Below are 13,010 nucleotides of genomic sequence, written 5' to 3'. Positions count from 1 at the left end.
TTAGCTGAACGTCAAACAAATTAATTGGATATATGGAAAAGAAGAAATGCACAATACATTGTACGGTGGATTTTGAGTTTGCGTTTGACACCTTGTTCTTTGCTATCACAACTTCCCTCTTGGCTGCTTTGTTAGCCAACCAGTATTTCTTCTTCGCTTGGTCTGTTTTTCTTATTGCCCACTTTTTTCCTGTACTCCTCCTTTGTTTTGATGACTTCCTGGAATTCTGCATTCCACCACTAGCTTTCCTTATATATCTTATGTCCATAATCAGCTCTGTCACATATCTATTCTACAGTCTTAACGCATGCTGTTTTGAGGTGAAGCCATGCTTCATCTCCATCCCTGAACTTTTGCACTCTCTCTACACTCATCTTCCAGGTCTTCAACCTAGTCTTTATTGACTTTACAGCCTCCTCGGACCACTTAGGGTAATTAGAAGTTATGTACTTACCATAACGTTCCATCTGAGTAGGTGGATTCATTTGTCTGCAACCTGTGGGTTATGGATCCGATATCGGATCCGAACCGGCATGGTTTTACCAGCTATGGATCCGAGCTCCTAGCTCCTCCCCTCACCCATAATGCCCTGCTCTCCCTACATGACCTCAGATCAAGTTTGCCCTGAATCAAAATACCCTGAAAGGGGTAACATATAATATGCAGGAAACTGACAAAGCCAGGGGGATAGGAGGGCGGGATGGTTGCAGACAAATGAATCCACCTACTCAGATGGAATGTTATGTTTAGTACATAACTTCTAAATCTGAAGTAGGAGATTCATTTGTCTGCAACCTGTGGAATAGAGTCCCCAGCTACCTGAATCCTGGGCGGCCATCATGGAAGGATATTCCGGAGCACCGCGGAGCCAAAGGACGCTCTACCTCTAGATGTGATATCCAGCTTGTAATGAGAAATAAAGGTATGGGATGAAGCCCAAGTGGCTGCTGAACAAATGTCATCCAGAGGAATCCTAGCCTTAAAGGCCGCTGAGGTAGAAACTGACCGAGTTGAATGGGCATGGACTCCCTCCGGTGTGGGCCTCCCAGAGGCTTGATAAGCTAGAAGAATACACTGTGAAATCCAGCGTGACAAGGATACTTTGGAAATTGGCTTACCCAGATTGAATTTGGCAAAGGAAATGAATAACTGGTCGGATTGCCTATGACCAACTGTCCTGTTAAGATAAAAACGAAGCTGCCTGTGAACATCCAAGGAATGCAGCTTGTATTCACCCTTGTTTTGTTATTTAGGAAAGAAAACAGGGAGGTTAATGGACTGATTAATATTTGCTTCTGAGGCTACCTTAGGAAGAAAGGAGGGATTGGTCCTGAGGTATACGCGGTCCGGATGGAAGACCAAGTAAGGAGGCTTTGAAGATAAGGCTTGAAGTTCCGAAACTCTTTTGGCCGAAGTAATGGCCACTAAGAAAGCAGTCTTAAGGGATAAAAATTTAAGATCTGTGGCCGCAGGTTCGAATGGGGGAGCGGTCAAGGCCTGAAGAACCAAGGACAGATCCCAAGGAGGAACCGCTTGCTTGACAGGGGGCCTAAGGAGAAAGGTGCCTTTAAGAAAGATTTTACACAATTTGACAGACATAAGTGGTCCAGAGTCATGACCAACATGATAGTGAGAAATGGCCGCAAGCTGCACTTTGACCGTGGAACTACTGGCACCATCATTAAAAAGAGTGGTCAGAAGTCTAGCACCAGAGGAAGGGGAACCGTGAAGGGATCTAGACCTTGCCGCTCCGCCCAAATGGAGAACCGTTTCCATTTACTGCGGTAAACTTTCCTGGTAGATGGTTTATGAGCCGCTACCAAGATGGCCTTAACGGGAAACGAGATACCGGGAGTCTTAATTAGGAGTGGAACTGGAGTTAGCTTCAGGTTGTCCAGATTCGGAGTTGGTAGGTTCGATGGATGCGAAATCAGATCCGGAATGGGATCTAGAATCCAAGGTGGATTCACCGAGTGAGACCTTAGTAAAGGAAACCAGATCTGTCGAGGCCAGAATGGGGCAATGAGGATCATTCTGCACCCCAACCGAGAGGCTTTCTGAAGAACTTGGAGCATCAGAGGCAAAGGGGAGTAAGCATAAAGAAGACCGGGAGGCCAAGCATGCACCAGAGCGTCTCTCGAGGAATCCCCTGGAGGAGGGTTTAGAGCGAAAAAACTGTCGCACTTGGTGTTTAAGGGAGACGCAAAAAGATCGCAACAAGGAGTTCCCCACTGTGCGAAGATACGTTTCGCTACTTGAGCATTGAGAGACCACTCGTACGGGGAGAGAATGGTGCGACTGAGTTTGTCCGCCAGGATGTTGGACCGACCCGGAATATGCGTTGCGATGAGAAAGCGGTTGGTGGAGATCGCCCATTCCCACACTCTCATGGCTTCTCGACATAAGGGATAAGACCTGGTTCCCCCCTGTTTGTTGATGTACCAGACCACCGACATGTTGTCTGACTGAATCGCAATTGTTCCCAGGGGAAGAAAGGCCTGAAGTGCTCGCAACGCCAAGAGCACTGCTCTCATCTCTAGAGCATTGATATGCAGGGAGGTCTCTGAGTCGTTCCACGTGCCTTGGACTGTCCTGCCTGCAAAATGCCCCCCCCCCCCCCCGAGGCGGGAGGCGTCCGTGGTCACCGTGGCGAGAGGGGGAGAAGCATGAAAGGGGCGGCCTCCGTGGAGATCCTGTGAGTGGAGCCACCACAAGAGGGACCGCTTGCAAGCCTTGCTGATCGCAATGGGATGATGCAGAGGTAGAGCAAGGTAAGACCACTGAACTTGGTGTCCACTGAAGGACCCGCATGTTGAATCTGGCGAGAGGAAGAAGAGATATTGCTGCCGCCATGGACCCTAGAGCCCTCAGGACCAATTCCGCCGGAACAGAGCTGGAGTGGAGGATGGCCCGCACCTGGAGTCGCAAACTCTGAACTCTGTCGGCTGTGAGGAAGGCTCTTAACTCCCTCGTGTCTAACCTGGCACCTATAAAATCTATCAACTGAGTGGGGGCCAGGTTGGATTTTGCTACATTTATCGTGATGCCCAAGCGGGGAGCTAGATGAAGAAAGGAGTCTCGCGCCAATGATAGTAGATGCCTTGTTGGGGCGGTAAGGAGCCAGTCGTCCAGGTATGGGAAGACCTGCACTCCCTGAAGCCTCAGGTGGGCCGCAACCACTGCTAATACTTTGGTGAACACCCTGGGGGCTGTGGTGAGACCAAAGGGAAGGACCCTGAACTGGTAGTGACTGGCTCCCAGCCGGAAGCAAAGAAACCTCCTGGAACGTCTGTCCATTAGTATGTGGTAGTACGCATCCTTGAGGTCTATAGAGCACATCCAGTGATTCTTTCCCAAAAGGGGAAGGATAGATTGCAGGGTGACCATCCGGAACTTCTCTTTGGGAACTGCCAGGTTTAACAGGGACAGGTCTAAAATTGGTCTTAGGTCCCCCGTCTTCTTTGGCACTAAAAAGAACCTTGAGTAGAACCCTGATCCGATCTGGTCTGGGGGGACGGGCTGGATGGCTCTTTTCCCCAGCAGATGGCCAATTTCTGCCGAAGCAGCCTCCCACTGACCGGGTGGAACGTCGGGGAGGGATTTTAATTTTGGAAAGTGATGAAAGGGAATCTTGTATCCTCTGGATATAATGCGGAGGACCCTGCGGTCTGATGTTATGGACTCCCATGCCGCTAGGTGCTCCGAAAAACGTCCCCCGACTGCCTCCAGAGTGAAGCAGTTGGGCAACCCTTCAGGGCTGCTGCGCGGGCCGTTCAGAGAAAGGTTCTCTCTGGACCCGAAGTTCCTGGGAGCCCCTCTGCCCCTGGGACAGCGTCCTCCCTGTCCTTCTCTGCCACGGAAGGACTGGTTGTCCGGAGTGGGTTGGGATTGCTGCGACTTCCGGAACCACATCTTCTTCTGGCCCTTTTGGTTCCTAGAGTAGGACCTCTGGGGCACAGAGAAGCAGATTCCGACGGCAGACAGCGTCTTCCCGTCCTTTTCACTCTGGGTCAAGGTGTCGCGAACAGTCTTGCCAAAAAGGGCAGAACCATCGAAGGGGGCGTTCGCGAAGGACGCCTTGAAGGGCTCCGTGAAATCGCAATGGCGGAGCCAGGCCTGGCGTCTCGTGACTAGGCCTACTCCTGCAGCTCTAGTGGTTCCCTCAGTAGCATGGGACAGCAACCGCATAGAGGTATTCGTCACGGATCGAAGAGTGGCCATACGGGTGGAGTGCAAAAGTTTGTCCTCTTCCGACATGGACTCAGGGGGGGATGCAGCGTATTCTTTAATAAGATCGCGCTGCATCCTGATCACATGTGCCAAGTAGTTGAGCGCCCTCACTGAGAAGGTCGCAGAACTAAACATTTGCTTCCCCAAGCGGTCCATCATCCGAGACTCCTTGCTCGGAGGGTGGACTGAGGGACTCTCCTGAGCGAGTTCCCTCTTGGTGGCTGCTGCCGTCAACATGGCATCTACAGGGGGCCCCTTACTCCAGTGGGCACGGTCTGCAGGGGGGGCTAAGGATTCGGTCTGGCCTTTTGGGGATTGGCTCCACGGTGTCCATTTCCTTCCATGCCCTGGTGGTAATGAGGCCCACCAGGGGGTCGGCAGGAGGGGACACCCAAGAGGTAGATGGGCCCGCTTCGAATGCCTCCAAGAACACGGACTCGTCCGAGGAAGACTTTGGGGCAGACCCCCCCCCCCCTTATGCGAAGCATTTCCATGATGTCTCCAAAGGAGACATCCTCAGGGGGTGATCTTGGGAGCCTTCCCCTTCCTCCAAATCCGTGTCTTCAGTTAAAGACTCGGGGGAGTCTATGTGTCTCCTTTTACACGTATGCTTGCGAGGGGCTTCCTCAGGGGGGGGGGCTGTCCGAGGAGCCCTCGCAAGCAGTGTCTTGTTCCAAAGGAACAGCTTGGGGCACTGAAGCGGGCTGTCCCAGTGGCCGGATGGTGGAAGCCTGACCCAGTGCAGATGGAGCGCGGGACGGAGCCGAAGCAAGTGCCGGGGGTCCGGAAGCCCTCAACAGAGCCTTCTCCACTACATCAAAAGCCGAGGGGGAGCCAGCCTCGACCAAAGGATCCGAAAGTCGGCTCCCCCTCGGATCCGAAGAGTGTATCGGAGCCGGCCCCGAGACACTCGGATCCGAGGGACCAGTGCGCTCCGACACAGACGGCGCCGAAGGCACACTGAATCCCCCGGATCCGAAGCTCGGAGCCAGGCTCCGAGAGGTCGGATCCGAAACACTCGAGGGCAAGGTCGGATCCGAAGTACGTAGTACTATCGGCGCCGACTCACCCCCGGCTCCAAAGCTGCCCGGCTCCGAACGCTCCGAACCCGGGTAGCGGGTTGGAGAAGGAGCTATAGGCTTGAAAAATGGGGTCGAGCTCCCCCCCAGAGGGGGGGAAGGCAGGAGCACTCCCATCTGCATCTGGGCCTGGATGAACCTTCTCATCATCTGGTCCAGATCAGCGTCAGAAAGGCTATACGTGGATCTCGAAGAGGCTACCGAGGTAGGCCTTGAGTGCCTCCTCGATAGCCTCGACGGAGATTGGGTCTCCTCCTCCTCAGGCCCCGGTGAAAAGCAGACCGGAGCCGGGGGAGAGCCAGTAGCCAAGGAGGCCGGAGGAGAAGCCCGCTTAGCTGGCGGGGCCGAAAAGAACAGTTTTGTACCTACCATAAATGTAGATGTCCGATAGATATGCAACTGCAGTCATAACATATGGGTTGTCCTGCCTCAGGCAGCCCTCGGTCGGCCGGATTCCAAAGTCTGGGTCCGACGTCGGCTGATGTCGCATTTCTCTCCGACGTCAGGGCGGCTGGAATACATAAGCATCAGCCGACGCCATTTTCTTCAGTGTTTCTTGCCCCAGATGCCAGGTGCCCTCCAAGGAAGGCTGTAATCAAATTGGAAGACAAAAACAGGATTCCAGACAAATAAATGAGCAATAAACAGATACACCATAACAGATATCCCCAGCTAAGAGAAACAGGGATAGGAGTGGACCCTAGGCATAGAGGGGTATGGAGGGAGGGAAAATCCGACTGCAGTTGCATATCTATCGGACATCTACATTTATGGTAGGTACAAAACTGTACTATGTCCTTCAAGAATGCAACTGCAGTCATAACATATGGGTAGAATACCATAGCTTAGCTGGGGAGGAGGAATGCTCTAGGAAAAGATGGTGTGGCAATCAAACCCTGCAGGACTGCGAAGCAAAGCCTGCTCTAGATCTGGAGTATAGAGGGAGATTGTAGTGTTTGGAGAATGTATGCACGGAGCTCCATGTAGCAGCTTCTAGAATGTCCTTAGTAGGTACCCCTCTTAAGAATGCTGTAGAGGTGGCTGTAGCTCTGGTGGAATGAGGTCTGACATTGGCTGGAACAGTCTTTCCATGAAAGGAATAACAGAATCTGATGCAATGTCCAATCCATTTTGAAATAGTCTGTTTTGAAATTGCTTTTCCTTGGACTGCAGGGGCGTAAGCTACAAAGAGTTGTTTAGACTTCCTACTGGTCTTGGTTCTGTCCAGGTAGTATCGAAGTTGTTTGTGAATGTCCAAGGTATGTAAAAGGCTTTCCCCCTTATTCTCAGGATTGGGGAAGAAAGCAGGCAGATGAATAGCTTGATTTAAAGAAACCCTAGATACCACCTTTGGCATAAAAGTAGGGTTGGTCCTTAATGAAACTCTGTCTCTGTGGAAAATTATGAACGGTGGTATTGCCATTAGGGCCTGTAGTTCCGAAACCCTTCTTGCTGAAGTAATTGCCAACAGGAAAGCTGTCTTCCATGAGAGAAATTGCAAGTCAACTGAAGCTGCTGGCTCAAATGGAGGTAGAGTCAGTTTTTCTAGGATAAAATTGAGGTCCCAGGCTGGCACTGGGGCCTTTCTTGGTGGCTTACTGTTCTTGATTCCCCGAGGAATTGCCTTAGCAAAGGATGAGAAAAGACAGGGGGATCAGTGTTATATCTAGCTGAAATAGCTGATGCATGTATCTTTATGGAAGAATATGAGAGGCCATTCTTTAGCATATCTGCCAAATATTCCAAGATGAGTGGGATGTTCAACAATGATGCATCATGTCCCTTGCTGGTATTCCAAATGCTGAATCTCTTCCATTTTGCTAAGTAAACCTTTCTGGTGGATGGTCTTCGAGCCTCTGTTAGTATCCTCTGAACTTCCTTGGAGAGAGATAGGTTGAGGTTATTCATGGGATCTCCCAGGCTGTTAGCTGCAGTGTCTGAAGGTTTGGATGCACTGTTTTGAAGTTGTGTTGAGTCAAAAGTAGAGGCCATTGGGTAAGGGCCCACTTCCTGGTGTGACATATGCTCCGCAGTAGTGGATACCAGTGTTGTCTTGGCCAGTCCGGAGCTATTAGGATTCCCTTGGGTCTCTCTGCTTTGATCTTTAGTAATACTGAGGTCATCAGTGGCAGAGGTGGGAATGCATAGATTTTTAGGAAGTTCCAGTTGAATGAGAGAGCATCTATTTTCCACGCTTGTGGATGGTATGTCCTTGTGCAGAATTTTTGTAGATGATGGTTGAGGTGAGAGGCAAATAGGTCTACTTCTGGCCTGCCCCATGTCGAAGTGAGCTGTGTGAAGATCTTCGGATGTAACCTCCAGTCGTGTGGATCTGTGAAATTCCTGCTTAGGCTGTCCGCCAGCACATTATCTTTGCCTGGAACAAACTGGGATTGTAACTGAATGTTTAGGCTCAGTGATTTTTCCCAAAGATGCATTGTCAGTCTGCAAAGGGGGTAAGAATGGGTGCCCCCTTGCTTGTTTATATACCACATCACAGTGGTGTTGTCTGTCCGTATCAGTAAATGGCCTTGCTGAAGTTGGTGTTGAAAGGCCTCGATGGCATGCATTACTGCCAGCATTTCCTTTTGGTTTATATGCAGATGTGTTTCCTTTGGAGACCATTGTCCTTGTATACACCTGCCTTCCATGTGCGCCCCCCATCCAAGGTCTGAGGCGTCTGTGGTCATGGTCTGTGTTATCTGTGGTTTTTTGAATGACATACCTGTGTTTGCCTGGCTCACCGAGGCCCACCATAGGAATTCCTTTTGTAGACATGGAATGAGCGGTATGGTTGTCTCCAAGTTGTTGCTGTGCTGAGACCAAAGGCTTTTTAGGTACCATTGAAACTTTCTCATGTGTAGTCTTGCTAATGGAACCAGGAGAATGCAGGATGCCATGTAACCCAGGGCCTGTAGGAATCTCCTTGCAGTCATCTGGGTAAGTTTTGCTAAACCTTTGAAGTAATGAGTTAACTTCTCTTGCTTGTCTTCTGTTAGGTAAGCCATTTGAGAGGCAGTGTCCAATTTGGCTCCTAAGAAGATTATTTGCTGGGATGGCTGAAGTCTTGACTTTTGGAAGTTGACTGTGTATCCCAGAGCTTGAAGTAATCGTATGACATAGTCCAAGTTTTTTGTCAACATCAATTTGTCGTCCGCTTGTATGAGGCAGTCGTCCAGGTATGGGTAAATTTGGATCCCCTGGAGCCTGCAATGAGGAATTACTGAAGCCAGGCATTTTGTGAATACTCTGGGCGCAGTAGATAAGCCAAATGGCAATGCTGAGAATTGATAGTGCTCTGGCCCTGCAAGAAATCTGAGGTATCTTCTGCAGCTGTGTCTGATAGGGACATGCAGGTATGCCTCCTTGAGGTCCAGAGTAATCAGCCAAGACCCCCTTGCCCAGCATGGGAAGGAGTTGCTGTAGAGTCAGCATTTTGAACTTTGGTACTATGAGAAAGGTGTTTAATGCAGACAAATCCAGTATTGGTCTCCATTGAGATTCTTTTCTTGGAACAAGGAACAGTCTTGAGTAAAACCCCTGGCCTTGTTCTTGTTGTGGAACTCTTTCTATTGCTTTCATCTGAGTCAGCAGAGAGATTTGCTTGATAGCCTCTGCCCTCTGGTTTTGTGGTAGGTTTGGCATGCCTTGTTTTCTTGGTAAGGTATGAAAATGGAACCTGTAACCTCGGTCTATAATGTCCAAGATCCATTTGTCCTTTGAGATAATTTCCCGCCTAAGGGAGCTTCTATTTGTTCCCTGGTAGGCGGAAGTAGAGGAAAGTCATTGAGATTGTGGCTGTGGGGCAGGTGAAACCCCTGTATCACTTCTTTGGTTTCCTGGCTGCCATTGTCGTCCCCTGTAAGGACCTCTGTATTGTCCTCTTCCTCGGCCACGTCTGTTTTTACCCTTTTGAAACTTTTCAGGATTAGGAAAGGACCAGTTTTTTGAAGGCCAATTCCTACTGAATCTGGGGGGTTGAACCTGGAGGAAATCTTTCACCGTCTGAACTGATTTTGCTTTTTCCTCGATGGACTTTAACACATCCTTAGCATTAGCTCCAAAAAGCTTGTTCTTTTCCAAAGGTGCATCCAGAAGTTTTGCCTTTACATGATCTGGTAGAGGTTGATCTTTTAACCATGCATGTCTACGAATGACTGCCTCTGTCATAGCTGCCCTACATGAAGCTTCCAGTGCATCATATCCACACTGCAGGAAGTGATTGCTTACTTGCTGAGAGTTATGTACAGCTTCCTGCAAAGCCTTCCTGTCTAAAGGATCAGGAGCGGCCAATGTTTTCTGTAAATCTTCTAACAGGAAATCCTGATATTGTAACATATGAAAAAGACAATTCAAAGCTCTCATAGATAAGGTAGTGGAAGTGTAAACCTTTTTACCCCATCTCTCTAAAGACCTAGCTACCCTGTTGGAGGGTAAGGGATTTTTAGAGGTGAAAGCTGAAACTCCTTTAGGGCCCTGAGAAATAGTTTCCAAATCAGCAGTATGGGCCCTGAATAAATGGGAATGTGTTTCTGGGACCCTGTAATACCTGTCTGGCTTGGCTGGAGCAGGAGGAAGAGAGTCAGGGGTAACACTAGAGTCAGAATATAAATCATCCAAAACATCAAGCACAGGAGGAATAGCTAAGGGCCTGTGCTGGGGCTTAAGGAAAGTCCGAAGGCGCTTTCTGGAATCAGAATATTCCTGGCCTTGCCACTTGAAATGTTCCCTCATGGTATGCAGAACTTCCCCAAAAGAAATATCCTCAGGAGGGGAGGCCGAGGGGATGGAATCCTCTGCATCCGAGTCCTCATAGGTCTGGAAGAGCTCTTCCTGGCCATCAGAGTGGACAGAGTCCTCAGAATCTTCATCTGACGGAATAGGGTCAGAGGGTTCAACCCGGGCCTTTTATCAGAAGGAGGCTGGGATCCTCTCTCAGGATGGGCCTGTGAACCTCTAATCATAGAAATTAAGTCAGCAGCCATAGTCATAATTTGTGTCTCTGGAGTAGGCTGAGGTAGGGCTTTAGTAGAAAGATGCTTTGTTTTGCTGGCTGCCTTAGCCCTAGTGTAGGCCTTAATAGACATGGCCATAGGAGGCCTGGCAGCTCCACGTGCAGGAGTGACCTTGTCTACAGCAATGGTCTCGGGCATTTCCTCGGTTTCGGTATCCGGAGGAAAATCAATAACTGGCGTAGGAGTGATATCCGAAATCGGAGTCGTCAGTAATGCGGTGTCTTCGGTTCGGAGCGGTGGAAAAACCGTCTCAGAGGCAACCGGAGCACTCGCGGTAGGTTTTGGCGTGGAGTCGGTGGTAGACGCAGGCCGAGGATGTCGGTCCCGGTCTTTTCGTTTCTTGGGAGTTTGCGATGTCGGAAGATCCGACGGCATTGTGTAAGCAAATTTTTCGCCGAAAAAATCTTCAGCGAACTCCGCCCGGCGCCTGAGAGTGCGCTTGTTGAAGCGAGCACAGGCTACACAGGCCGAGACGTCGTGGTCTGGGCCAAGGCAAGGAAGACAGTAAGAGTGGAAATCCTTATGAGGTATTTGTTTACCACAAGAAAGACAATTGTTAACTTTTTCAGTAATTTCTGACATCGGCTGAGGCAAGAAAAGGTCCCCAACGGGGTACTTAGCTTTTTGATGACTTCGGAATCCAAGAATACAGGAGCTGACCGACCGGCACTTGCGAACTGCTTCTGCTTCGGGCACCACGCGGCAAGAAAGACTGAAGAAAATGGCGTCGGCTGATGCTTATGTACTCCAGCCGCCCTGACGTCGGAGAGAAATGCGACATCAGCCGACGTCGGACCCAGACTTTGGAATCCGGCCGACCGAGGGCTGCCTGAGGCAGGACAACCCATATGTTATGACTGCAGTTGCATTCTTGAAGGACATCGGAGGTCTCGGCCTGCCGCTTGTGGTGCTTCTCCCTCCGGTTCTTTTTTCTTGCCTCTCTCTCCTCCAACCCAGCAGTGGGAGGTTGAGTCCCAGGTGGAGGAGGGGGAGCAGGGGAGGAGGGAACCGAAGCCACGGTTCCCACCACAGGAGCGGGAGCCAAAGCCGAGTCCGGGGGCAGAAGTCCCGCCAGGACCAGCTTCGACCTCCGCTCCTTCAATGCCCTGGGGTTGAACCCTGCACAAATGGAACATCCAGAAGTGAGGTGTTCAGCCCCAAGGCATCGAACGCTCCGAGTGTGGCCATCAGCAGGGGATAGCTTATGGCCACACTCGGAGCACTTGGAGAAAATTGCCTTAGGGGCTTCTGACATGATAAAGTCTTTTTTTTTTTTTTTTTTTTTTTTTTTTTAAGAAAAAAAAGAAAAGACAGAGAAACTGGTACTAAATTAGTACACACACACAAGGCCCCACACAATACACTCACACAGAAACTGCGACCAGCGAGGGGAGGGTAAACTACAAGTTCTTAAAATTAAAAATTTTAAGCTAAAACTAACAAATTATGAAAGGGAACCTACTACAATCACTCAAAAAACACAATAACTATTAAATATAACGCTTTCTTTGAATACAAAAATCACTTAGCTGAAGAGCTCAGAATCCAAGACCTGGTTACCAGCGCGGCAAACTAGATCTGAGGTCATGTAGGGAGAGCAGGGCATTATGGGCGAGGGGAGGAGCTAGGAGCTCGGATCCATAGCTGGTATAACCATGCCGGTTCGGATCCGATATCGGATCCATAACCCACAGGTTGCAGACAAATGAATCTCCTACTTCAGATCCAGTGTTTTATGCTGTGGGCAGACTATTTCGCTGGAAGTGACTTTGCAAACTCTAATACTACCCCAATACCATTTCCTTACTAGGAGGAAATCTACCAGAGTTGCATTCTGGCCACTCTTGTATGTGATCTTGTGACAAATCTCTCTTGCTGAACCACATGTTGACCACCACCAAGCCATTTGCCAGACAAAAGTCTAGAATATACACAGAAGACGGACATTTGAAAATACCAACATGAGGGTTAGGGCAATCAATCTTCCTGAATAAGCTTATCAGTCAATGCTATGACCTTTCCACCATTATTCATTACTTTAAAAAGCACAAGTGGTGATAATTGTTTCTTTCAAAATTATATGCTTCTACCTTTGCACAGCATTCCATAACCACTGCACCTAGAGGTCTGAAGCATTTGGAGTAAGGGTCGCACTAAGTGGTCAATAAATCAATGGGGCTCCCACAATCCAACTGCCCCCCCCGACCACCACTCTAGCTTCCAGGCAATGGTGAAATGGTACTGGTTCTCCCCTCTGAGAGCCTGTTCCAGAAGCACCTCAGCTTTTCTGGAACATATTCTTATAGGTAAAAACCTCATTGAAGGTATTTACTCCACTTGCCTAATGCTTTTTCACTGAAAATATCTTCATGTATTTCTCCTAAACCACCTAATTTAAATCCAGCTTTACTTCCTCTATCACTTAGTAGGTCATTCTATGCTACACACAACATGCCTTGGTTGTCTTCTAAGAGACAAAAATAATCAACATAAGGACTGAAGAATCTGGAACAAAAAAGAATACTTTAAAACATGCTGCTCAGTCACCATATGCTCTTGTTCTGGGTTATATACAGTAAACTAAAGTTGAATTAAATTCTGCTGAAACAGACACAGAAAGCAACAGATATGTTAAAGATTAAATCAACTGTGTTGAAGCAGAAAGACTTAATGATATTAACTAAAA

The 13,010-nt window shown here is 49.1% G+C and overlaps 1 protein-coding gene across 1 annotated transcript in view; it reads right to left on the bottom strand.

The window, feature by feature from the left end:
- Nucleotides 1-13,010, bottom strand: part of RFC1 (replication factor C subunit 1) — a 1,497,679-nt gene that overhangs the window by 261,191 nt on the left and 1,223,478 nt on the right. The gene's annotated exons all lie outside the window — the stretch shown is intronic.

Source organism: Protopterus annectens, chromosome 2.part1 (assembly GCF_019279795.1).
Source record: "Protopterus annectens isolate FY-2018-M chromosome 2.part1, PAN1.0, whole genome shotgun sequence".
Lineage (NCBI taxonomy): Eukaryota > Metazoa > Chordata > Ceratodontiformes > Protopteridae > Protopterus > Protopterus annectens.
This window is presented reverse-complemented; position numbering and strand designations above follow the sequence as displayed.